Below are 12,063 nucleotides of genomic sequence, written 5' to 3'. Positions count from 1 at the left end.
CTTCTCCAGGGATATTTCCTTGAACAAATCATTAAGACACCCATGCATCTTATTTTGCATAACTAAATCCACTAATTCTTAGCAGCACAAAGGTAGTTTCTAATGAGATATACACAACATGGCATCCGTAGCATCTAAATACTACATATTTTTTTTTTTTTTTTTTTTTTTTTTTTTTTTCCAATCAATCAAATAATCTTTATTTCGGTCAGAGACCCTAAAAGATACAAAATTGCAAAGAGTAAAATATCAAATACTACAGACATTTATAAAAGACACAATATAAATGTTGTGTTATACATGTTGTTTACAATTAAAAACTAAAACTAAAAAGTTAAAAGAAACAAATGATCTGTTATGCCTGGATTGGCAAAAAAAAAAAAAAAAATAGATGTCGTGAATTTATAAAAAGGATCTTCTCCTGCGCCACATAGCATTATTAAAACGTGAAACCGAAAAGACTATAGGCATAGAGGTATTCGTTTGAAGTATTCTGAGGGCCTGTTTATAGTTACTGACCCCAAATTTCCGCAAGGTGGAACAAGCCAACATTGTCGTATGAGTTTGTACCCCATATAGAAAAAGAAAACCTGGGCTACAGACTCTTCCTTACCCCCACAGGCCGGGCATTCCATGGACTTATCAATTGACCATTTACAGGAAAAAACCCTAAGGGGGAGTGTGCCGTATCTAAACCGTAGATAGAGTTTTCTCGCAGAGATGGGTAAAATCTCATCAAGGAACGGCTCCACTCTGTAAACAGTTTTTAAATTCAAGTGTGAGCGAGCCCAACTCAGGGTTACTAAGGATGACCGAGGTACTGCACGTGCGATGTAGGTTAACCAAATCAGCACGAGACAGCTTGGCACAGGATAGGGCAGGATTGGTCCAGAAGCCTGGGATGCCCAATCTTGTGCTTTCCTTCTTTATGAAGGCAAACCAGGGCAATTTGTGTGAGCCCGAAAGGGCCAAAATCTCTTGGGTTTCATGTCTAAAATGCAGCAACTCAGGGGTGACCCAAAGTCTACGCCAGTATAATAGAGGCCGTAAGGTGACTACTTCTTCAATGGATCTAATACCAAGATCCATTCTGATGGGTGTAAGAGGAGTGCTAGAAGGTAAAGCCAACAGGGATCTAAGAAATGCATTTTCAGACTTATAGATGTCAGATATCGAAGAATGGCCCCACAGTTCTGCCTCATACAAAATAGCACCACGTGCTTGAGCTCTGTATATTTCCACAATGGAAGCAACAGGCTTAGAGGAGGACTCTCTATGGAGTCTTAGAATGCCACCTGTAGTTTGTACCAATCTTAATTTGGCTTTAGCCAGTTGTGGGCCCCACTCCATTCTGTCAGTCAGATTAATGCCCAGATATTCAAAAACAGTAACCCTATCCAATACTGTGCCATTCAAGGAGGGATTGGGACATCTGGTCTTTGGTGGATTACAGACCATAAACTTAGTCTTTTGGGTATTAATCTCCAATCCCCTTATGAGACAGAAGTTGGCAAAACTGTCCAGGGCACGTTGAATACCCATAGGCGATTTAGACAGTAGGAGGGTATCATCTGCAAACATTAATGCCACCACCTGATCATTAAGTAGCTTTGGAGCATCGATGTCTTTGACCCCTTTAAGATGGGTAATCAGTGCATTGACAAAAAGACTGAACAGAGTGGGGGCCAAAACACAGCCCTGTCTTACTCCTCTCTTAACTGGAAATCTAGAAGTTAGGGCACCCCGTTTACCACTCCTCACTTGTGCAAAATTGTCCAAGTGGAGCCTCCTAATGATGTTAAGAAGGTTGGCTGGAACCCCCAAATCCTCCATCACTGCCCATAAAATTTGACGGGGTACCAGATCGAACGCAGATTTAAGGTCAACAAAAATTAAGTAGAGGCTGACACCCTCTACTCTTTTTTTTTTTTTTTTTTTTGTGTTTTAAAAACCTTTATTATCATTTCAAACTGTACACCGCTATGTAGCCAACAACCCGGAGGCAGGCAGCAAAGTGACGTGGCGGCACACCGCCCAAGATTATCCACCTTGTACATCTGAGCGATATATCCAAAATATGAATATACACAATTTACAGTAACAAACAACCAAAAAGCGACAGACGAAGAACAGTAGCACATTCCAGTCATCAGTACTCCTGCAGTTACTAACGCGCACCTGTGCAATGCCGCAGCCTCGGGAACCCTAGGCGTCCCATCCAGTCATATCACAGCCCAGCCACCAGAGCAACAGCGGCCCGGGCAGCGCAGCCCCATCGCCAATCAGCCTCCACATGCAGACCCAAAGTGCGCCCATAGCAAACCACCAGTCCACTCGCCCACGGCCTCAATCCCCGCCAGCCGCATCTCTACTCGCCAGCCATTCTACTAGCGGCTGCCATATATCCACTGGACGTGAACGCTGCGGCATCTGATCCCAATAGGCAGTGAGTTGGTCCTTGCAATATATCGCAGACCTAACCCATCCCGCAACAGCCGGCGGAGCCTGCTTCTTCCAGTGCACTGCCAGTTGGCGCTTAGCGAGTAGTAGGAGAAGGGCCACCAGGCGACGCAACGCCGGGGGTATATTCTTGACGAAGCCCAGGAGGGCCACCAAAGGGTCCGGAACAATGCGCATGCCCACAATTTCACTGACAGCTTTAAATATGGCATCCCAGAAGCCGTCAATGGGACCGCATGTCCACACCAGATGGAAGAACGTAGCGTCCCTCATACCACATCTCCAGCACCTCGTATCGGCCTGCAGGCCCATCTTGAAGAGCTGCATAGGTGTACGGTACGTCCTGTGTAGGTAGTTGAAGTGTACCAGCCGCAGCCGGTAATTGGGCGACAATTGCTCAAGCTGGGCACAGCAGAATTCCCATTGTTGTTCCGTGATGCGCACGCCCGCCTCTTCCTCCCACAATGTCCTGGAGTCCATATGCGCTACCGGCGTCGCACGCTGTGTAGACCTGTATATGCGTGTTATTAATTTCCGCGAGGAGGAGTTGGACAGCACGTCCTCCAAGGCCGCCAGTGATGGCGGGGCCTCCGGGAACGTAGGATATCTCTTCCTGCATGCCGACCGTAATTGATAGTATAGCAGCAGCTCCGATGCCGTCGGTTCAGGGGTCGCGGCCATGTCAGGCAGTGTGATGAAAGTATCGTCCGGATACAGGTCACCTGCCACCGTCAACCCACACGCACCGGCCCGGCGCGCCACCGCCGCGTCCGTCAACGGACCCAACAGGGGATTTCCCTCCAGGGGCATGCTCGGGGCGTAGAGATCAGAGACGCCCGCGCGTCTGGCAATGCCCGCCCAGGCCCAACGCACCATTTCCACGGTGTTGATATCTTCCCTGGGTCGTTTATATTTCTGGTACACCGCCGTCCGTATCGGGCAAGGCGCCGCCACGTCCAGTTCTATCGCAACGTGTGGCTGGTAAGGAATCGGGTGGTGCCAGTAGTGTAAGTATTGTGCCTGCGCGCTGTACGCATACAGCTCAAAGTCCGGGGCTGCCAGGCCCCCCTGACTGAAGGGAAGTGTGAGGAGGTTCCAAGCCACTCGAGGCTGCCTGCCCGCCCAGACCAGTTCGATCACGGCTGAGCGGAGGCGACGGAAGAACGCCTTTGTTAGCGGTAAAGGGATGTTTACAAATAGGTAGAGAAACTTGGGCACCACGACCATTTTCGCGATGGCGATGCGGCCCAGCACGGACAGCGGCAGCGCCTTCCATCTCTTCACCTTGGTCTCCAGCCATTCCATGGCCACCCCAAAGTTAGACAGCCACACTTCCTGAATTGAGCGGCTGATCTGAATGCCCAGATACTTGACCTCGTCGGTGGCCCACTCAATCGGGAATTCCGTGTGACACACAGCCGTGCCGTCCGTCAGCGGCAGCATCACTGACTTCGACCAGTTAATATTTATGCCGGTTAGGCCGCTATAGCGTATCACCTCTCTCATCAGCGGATCAAAATTCTCTGCCGGGTTCATCATATATATAGTAAGATCATCAGCGTATAGCGAGATTAATAGGCCACGGGACGTGAAGCCTATGCTGCGCTGGGTGTGGTGCTGCCTCAATCGAGCCGCCAGGGGCTCCGTGGCGATGGCAAAAAGCAACGGCGAAAGCGGGCAGCCCTGCCGAGTCCCTCTGGTTATGCGTATGGGCGCAGACGTTTGACCGTTCACCCGCACCCTTGCCGTCGGGCCATTATATAGAACACCGATACGCCTAGCAAAGGGCAGGCTAAAGCCCATTCGAGTAAACAATGTCCGCAAGAATTTCCACTCCAGGGAGTCAAACGCTTTGGTCGCGTCCAGCAACGCCGCCGTCGCCTGCACCCTGGGGTCCAGGTAGTGTAGGAGCCCAAAGAGCACCCTCAAGTTTTGAGAGGTGGACCTCCCCATGACAAAGCCCGACTGATCCGACAGCGCTATCTGTGGCAACATGAACTTGAGGCGGTCAGAGAGCAGTTTCGCATATATTTTAGCGTCAAGGTTTATCAGGGAAAGTGGGCGGTAGGAATCCGGGCTAGCGGGGTCCTTTCCTGGCTTCAGCAGCGTGATGATCAGCGCCTCACGCATTGACTGGGGAAGGATCCCCGTTTCTACCGCCTCCTCAAACACTCTGTGTAAGCGCGGGACCAGGACGTCAGCATATTCCTTATAGAAGTCCGCCGTAAGCCCGTCAGGGCCCGGTGCCTTACAGAGGGGTAAGGCAGCGATCACCGCCCTTATGTCATCCGGCGTAAATGGGAGATCCATGTATTGTCTGGCTCTATCATTGAACCACGCAAGCGCTATAGTGTCCAAGTACTCGCGGAGAGCAGTGTCGTCCGGATCCACCTTGGAGGTATATAAGTCTGTGTAAAAGTCTGTCATAGTAGCAAGTATATCCGGCGGCTCCCGCACCACCTCGCCATCCTCCCTCCGTAATTCCAGGATATGATCCGCCCCACGCGGTGCCCGCAGCAGGTTCGCCAGCGTGCGGCCCGCGCGGTCACCCTCTCCATACCGTCTGGCTTGACAGTCTTTAGATAGGTACGCGACCTCACGGTCAGCTTCCTCCTGATATTTAGTCAGTGTCGATCGGAACATAGCCCTCGCGCCATCAGAGGGCGCCGCGAGTAACGTGGACTCAAGCCGCGCAAGTTCCGCCTCCAAGGACTCAAGCGTGCGCCGTATGGTTCTCAAAACTCCCGATTTTAGTGACATGCAGTATCCCCTGGTGACTACCTTGCAGGCCTCCCACAGTATTCCCGGGGACTCTACGGACCCCTCATTAAGCTCAAAGTACTCCTCGAGCCTCTCGCGGAGACCTTGCTGGAATACCTGGTCGCGCAGCGCTCGGGAGGGGAACCGCCAGCTAAAGGGCGTGGCATATGTGGAGGGGGTAGCCAGTGACAACAACACCGGGGCGTGATCAGAGAGTGACCTCGGTAGGTGCTCCACCTCCAATACCGAGGTGTGCAGGTCCCTGGATAACAGCCAGTAGTCCAGCCGGGACCAAGCAGCCCTATGCGCAGTGATGCACGTACCTGCCCGATCTCCGGGGTGCAGCACCCTCCAGGAATCCACAAGCCCCGCATCTTGTATAATATCACCGAGCGTTTCCGCCGCTCTAGGATGATGGTCCCTGGCCGCGCCCTGCCTATCCATCGTGTCAGAGAGCACAACGTTGTAGTCCCCCCCCCACAACACTGCCGCCGGCCCCCGGGTCTGTACCTTATGCCATAGTTCTTCATAAAAGTCAGGGTTGTCATCATTGGGGCCGTACACATTCACCAGCACCACCCTCATACCATGCAGCGCCCCCACCAATATGATATACCTGCCATCTGCATCTCTAATCGTCTCATGGGTGGTCCATGGGAGCCCTCTCTTTATTAAGATCGCCACCCCTCTGGAGTAATTGGAGTATGCCGCATGCACTGGCTCTGCCCAACGATGCCGCCTGAGGAGCTGTGTCGCGGTAGCAGTTAGATGGGTTTCCTGCAGGAGGCAGATGTCTATGTCTTTCCTAAGTAGGTAGGCCTGCACCAGCCGGGCCTTGCGGCCGTCATTCATACCGCGCACATTCCAAGTCAGGCACCTCACTCTCTGCACTGCGCCAGGTACCTCAGAAGATTAGAAGCCAACCGCAGGCCATGATCGCTCAGCTCGCCACTCTCGCCCCACCTACAGACACTAGGGTCAAACATCTGTCGCACGGCTAGTAGTCTGGCACAAAAAGGAGCGCGGAACAGCGTGCACCATGATGGAAAACATTGCAGTGTGTACTGTACAGTAAGAGATAAATCACAGCGATGTGCTTCTTCTCTGTCGTCGCCACAAACCCCCCAACTACCCTGAACATCCTCCCAACTCCCAAAACCAGAAACCCCACCCGCTCCAACCCCCCAATCAGGTTGTGCAACTGCCCCCCCAATTACCCACCCCACCCCACAAACAGTCGCTAAGGCCATCGATAGCAGCCCGTAAATGGGAATCATCCCCTGAGGCGCGCAGGTTGGCCACCTACTAACCCTGTACTTTTGACAGGGCGATCGAGCGCCAGTGGGTTGTGCCAGCTCGAGGACCCCCACCCCCAGAATCAAGAGGTCAGATTAATAGCAGCCCAGCCATCTGGAGGAATTCCCCAATGCCCACAGCAGACACCAGTGTCCGGTCGAGCCCATATAGGCAGGTCCCAGGGAAACACCAGAAAAAAAAACCCCTGCGGTCACACTCATTCCACATCACTTAGCCTGTCCGGAAGTTCTGGTCCCTCCGCAGGCGGGCGGTTCTTTTGGTCTCTGGCTAACTGCTTCGCGTACTGCATGGCTGCCTTCGCATCCACGAAGAATGAAGGTTTCCCGGGGCCATGCACCCGGAGCTTGGCAGGGTAGATCAAAGAGTATTTCGTGCCCGTTTGTTGAAAAATTTTCTTCGCCGGCATGAATTCCCTGCGGGCCATCTGTACCTGTAGCGTGAAGTCCGGGTACAGCGCGATGTTGTTTCCCTTGTATTGTACGTCCCTCATGTCGCGTGCCATTCGCAGTATCGTGTCCCGATCCCTGTAGTTTAGGATGCGTGCAATAATGGGTCTGGATGGTGCACCCGGCTTAGGTCTAGGTCCCAGTGTCCTATGCGCCCTTTCAACAAGGAACATCGGCGAAAGGCCGGACCCAAACAAGTCCTTCATCATCTGCTCGACATACTGCTCCATGCTGGTGATGTCGGTCGACTCCGCCACCCCTGTGATGCGGATGTTGTTACGCCTTGAGCGAGCCTCCAAATCCTCATTCTTTTGCTGTATGAGTGCCAAGACTTTTTCCATACCCTTCATTTGCGTGGCCAGCGCCGTCTGGCTCTCCTCCGTCTCCGCAACACGAGCCTCCAGCCCTTCCACTCTGCCCTCCTGCTTGTCCATTCGCGTCGTAATGCCATCCATGCGCGCCGCTAGTGCGTCCATCTTGCCATCTATTCCCTGCAGGCTTGTTTTTAGGTCCAGAAACATTGATTTAATGTCCACGTCTTGAGAGCCTCCCTGGGCATCCTGCACCGCATCGGGGTCTCGAGTGTTCGGATCCGGCGCTTTTTGCTTGGATTTATCAAATGTCAGGCGCGGTTGGCGGGTATCAGGCTTGCCCATTGTTACCTCGCAGCGCCAACTGTAGAACGGGGCCTACACTGTCCCCAAATCGCAATCCAACCGCAGGCCCGCGCCGCGGAGTATGTCCTTCCACGGGGTAGCACGCTTCGTCTGATCAGTTGCGGCACAGATCTCCAACCGCCGGCTGCCTCCTCACTGCGGGGCTCCCAGGGCAGGGCTTCGCAGCAGCACCTCACAGCGTCAGCATCGCTCCAGCCCGGCAAAATGGCGTCGCAGTCAGTGTCGGCAAGGCCCAAGCGCCATCACATGCACAGGCCCCAGGACTCCGGGGGGTGCCGGCCCGCTATCTCTTGTTCTTAGGGCCCCAGCAGTAGGCGCTCCTCGCCGTCTCACAGCCGCAGGGAGACCTACGCCACCGGGTGCCCCCTCGCAGGCCCCCGCGTCGTCGCCGATCCAGACGCGGCGATCGATCTTCGTCCCTGATCCCAGGGCACAGTGCGGACCCAAAAGTCAAAGGGGAGCAGAAGCGACCCACGATCACAGCACGGGTTACCCTGCCAGGCGGATTAGCAGTTCGCGCCCAGCTCGCGGTCTCCCACGGGGCCTCTCTCAGGTCAACAGGCCAGGCGCTCGCGCCACGACTTCCGTAATGGCTTCCGAGCGCGGGGACCAGAGTGCCCCGATCTCCAGCTCCAGCTCCGCCAGCGGCGGCTCCAGTCCAGGGCGAACCGCCTTCGAGTCCCAGCGTCCCCCGAGGGGGCAAAGCCAGTGATCAGGCCTGGGAAGAGCAGCCTCACGCCCGCGAGCAGCGCCGCGCCGCTCCGGGCACCAGTCCCACGCCAGTCCCCGGCTTCTAGGAAGGTCGTAGGCCCCGCCTCCGGTGCTCCGCTCGGCAGGCCGATAGTCGCCGCCGCCACTCACGCCGCGGCAGGGATCCTCTCCGGCCGGGCCCCCACACCAGAGGGTTCAAGCGGGGGCGAGAGGACCGAGACTAGGCACAATTACGACGGATATTCACCGGATTAATTCGCTCGATCGGCGGAGCTGCGGTATCAGGCAGCCATTCCGCCTCGCAGCCAAGCCACGCCCCCCAAAATACTACATATTTAATGGCAATAAAACGGATTTACAATTATTAGTAGCTCTTGTCTTCTAATATTTCAATACAACAAGAACTACCATTCAAGAAACGATTAACTTACCTGTAAATCCAGTTCTCCAGCGTTTGTACCTGTCATTGACTAACATGGACTGACATGCTTGAACCTTCTCCGTTGTCAACATAGGTGCTTGTGGTACATACAGAGCAAATTTGAAAATAATGCTCAATAGAAACTGCAGAACAAACATGATGTTTAGTAGCCACTGCAACTGTGCAAATTAGATTGAACGGCCATGAACTGCACTCCTCCGCAAGAGGTCCTTACTGCTCTGATTTTCAAGCACACCTGATGCATAGTCACATTTATAGTAGCCACATGTGACCCCAAAGAGAGAAGGAGGGAAGGTTGCTTCTGAATCCAAGAAAGTTACTAATGCTAGAAAAATGCAGTTACGAATAAATTACTAGTTTTTTCTCCACACTGGATTTTTCACAGACTGATATGCTTGTATTGGAGTAGCAAGTAGGACACATTCCAATTCCGTGAAGGAAGGCAGGAATAAGGCTCACATTATTTAAAGAGGTTGCCAAGAACAGCTTGTCCTACAGTGGAGTCCTTTGCAACTTCGTTATCTAGGCATTAAAGGGTTTATAAATGAATGGTAGTTTTTCCAGGCTGCTCTCCTGCAGCACTCTCGCGTACAGGCCTGAAACAGACACCACTCCTTTCATAAAGTGTGCTGGTACCTTGGCCGACAGAAACCGTAGGAAGCTGGCTCTGTATATACTATACCAAAATGAGGTATAGTGTCCACAGAGTCCAGTGGAACCCTAAAGGTAAACAGAGGTAAAAGTAGATAGCACTTTACTCCAGATTTGTAGTGTGGGCGAGCAGTAAGGCTTCATCAGAGGGTAGTGTTTAGCATTTTTGTACACACTCAGGCAAGCAAATGATGTCACACACTCAAAGACTGAACTCAGACCAATTTGTTTGCATAAAAATATTTAGTTCTATTTATTTTCTAGAACCAAGCAAGCCTGGTACGGGTAAGTGTAAATGTTACTTTTCAAGGCAGGTTGAACAATACAAGCAAGCTGAATGAAAATGACTGTTACAGGTTGGTAAATACTTTTAATACAGTGGAAATGTATGTTAGGTAACTTTTGATTACCCTATGGATTACTTTTTCTACTCAGTGTGATATGCCCAGATATCACTGTGGGACATTTCCTAGAGGAAAGTTAAGTAAAGCAGTTTTTAGTTATTTGTTGTTTTTCAAGTTCTCATACAAAACCAACTCCACACTTAAAACAATTTAAGAAAAACAGTCAATTCAGTCCTATGGATGGAAATTGAGTTATCAGTTTACAGGTAAGTAGTTATTTGTGGGAGTTGGTATTCTGGGGTTAGGACCAGGGTTCCCCAAGGGTCAAGGATGCACTCTTGAAACACCCTCAGCGGCACTAGGGCGGCTGGGTGCAGTGTGCTGAGGCCCAAAGTTATCCAATAGGGGATTGGGGGCCTCCGGTTGGTGGCTGCTCACGAGCAGGCCACAAGGTTGTGGGAGCAAAGCTCCTGGTGTTAGGCTCAGGGCAAAGGGGGATCAGAGTTAGCACCCAAAAGTACACCCACGACTGCGCAGGGGTGGTTGGGTGCAGCCTGCTGTTTTGGCATCGGGTGACCTGTTGGTTTTAATGGAGATTCTCCGGTTGCATCAAAGACTGCAGGTGTAGGGACAAAGATCTTCTGGAGGTGACCACCGGTTGGACAGGTAAGTTGGGATGCCTGGGGATGCTGAGACACCATCGGTTGGGCCACCCAAGGCCGTGAGGCATTGGGTGCAGAGGTGTCTTTAGGCGTCGGTTGTGGACGGGGGAGGGGCCTCCAGAAAAGGGGCTGCAGGCTTCGCTTGGAGATTCAAGGCAGGTCAGAGATCACCAGATCTCAGATCAGGATCGCTGGGGAGACCTCCCCGTGGTGTTGGGCCACTCGAACTCGAGCCATGCGAGTCGGGTGTAGACTTGTGGTTTTGGGGCTTGGGCCTAAGTCTGTGGGTGAGAAAATCCAGTGCTTACGGGAGACAAACTCTTTGGCTTGGTAGGCAGAGCTGGTCTGACGGGGTCTTGAGGCTGCTGGCTGCAGAACACACCAGGATTTCGTTGGAGCAGGTTTGAGGTGGGAACAGGCGGATAGGGCTGGGTCCCAGTCAGTGGGTGTCCTCCTCTTAGTTTCAGCACAGCCTGGTCAGTCCTCCTTCTCTTCTTCTTGTTGATTCTTATCTGAGCAGGCAACGTTCAGGGATGTTCCTAAATACTAGATTAAGGGGCGTTCGGGTAAGTAAAGGTTGGGACCAATGGGTCCCTTCCTTGGGGTGGGTACACCCGCTATCATCCCACCCTCTAGTGGGAGGGGGGGCAAATGCCTCACTCTGGTTGGCTGGGTCTCCCCCATCTGAAAGATGGTGGGGACTGAGAGTTGTGCTTCATCTCGCCTCCCCCACCTGAGGGGTGGGGTTGGCACAGGTGAGACACCTCCCTTCCTAACTTAGTTTTCCTGCCAATTTTCCCACCCAAAGTGGGTTTCAGAACCGGTGGGAACCAGTTGCTGGAAGCAGCAAAGGGCTGGGGTAGCTCACAAAGGCGGCATGCCTTTGAACCTTCAGTTTCGTGGACCCTGCCCATCCTGGGGAGGGGGCTTGGTATCTTATCCCAGGATGTGCATGGTTTCAGACCCCCGAAAGCTGCAGGCTCTCGACCCAGGGGTCCAGAAACATGTCTGGTGGTGGCAGCTGGAGAGCAGCCATTCCGCCTGGACACTAGTGTTAGGTCGTTTTTAGGGGGCATCTCTAAGATGCCCTTGGAGTGCATTTTTCATTAAATCCCACACTGGCATCAGTGTGGGTTTAATGTGCTGAGAAGTGTGATACCAAACTTCCCAATTTTCAGAAAAGCCATTATGGTGCTGGGGAGTTCGTAATGACAAACTCCCAGCACAATATAATTTTAATGGCATTACTGCACTTATGTCTAAGAATTGGCTTAGACACAGGAAGGGGAAAAGGGCTCAGGCACCTGTACCCTAACCAATAGTATAGTGTACCCAGCTAAAGGGGTGATAGACCTATCCAAGGATAGGTTGACTCTTCACTTTGTTCTGCACCAAAACACGCAGCCAGCAATAGGGGGGGAGAGTGAGAGTGAGTGTGTGTGTATTCACTGAAAAAAACATAGGTTTCAGGCCCGATATAGTTAGGAATTAGCATTTAAAAAACCTTTGAAATTCACTGAAAAAACCATAGGTTTCAGGCCTGATATAGTTAGGAATTAGCATTTAAAAAACCTTAGAAATTCACTGAAAAAA

The 12,063-nt window shown here is 52.2% G+C and overlaps 1 protein-coding gene across 6 annotated transcripts in view; it reads right to left on the bottom strand.

Moving 5' to 3' along the window:
• The window catches only part of LARP4B (La ribonucleoprotein 4B), an 843,857-nt gene that overhangs the window by 353,694 nt on the left and 478,100 nt on the right, over positions 1-12,063 (bottom strand). The window lies entirely within an intron of this gene.

This window comes from Triturus cristatus, chromosome 10 (assembly GCF_964204655.1).
Source record: "Triturus cristatus chromosome 10, aTriCri1.1, whole genome shotgun sequence".
Lineage (NCBI taxonomy): Eukaryota > Metazoa > Chordata > Amphibia > Caudata > Salamandridae > Triturus > Triturus cristatus.
The sequence above is the reverse complement of the archived record's forward strand: the minus strand, read 5'-3'. Positions and strand labels throughout refer to the sequence as shown.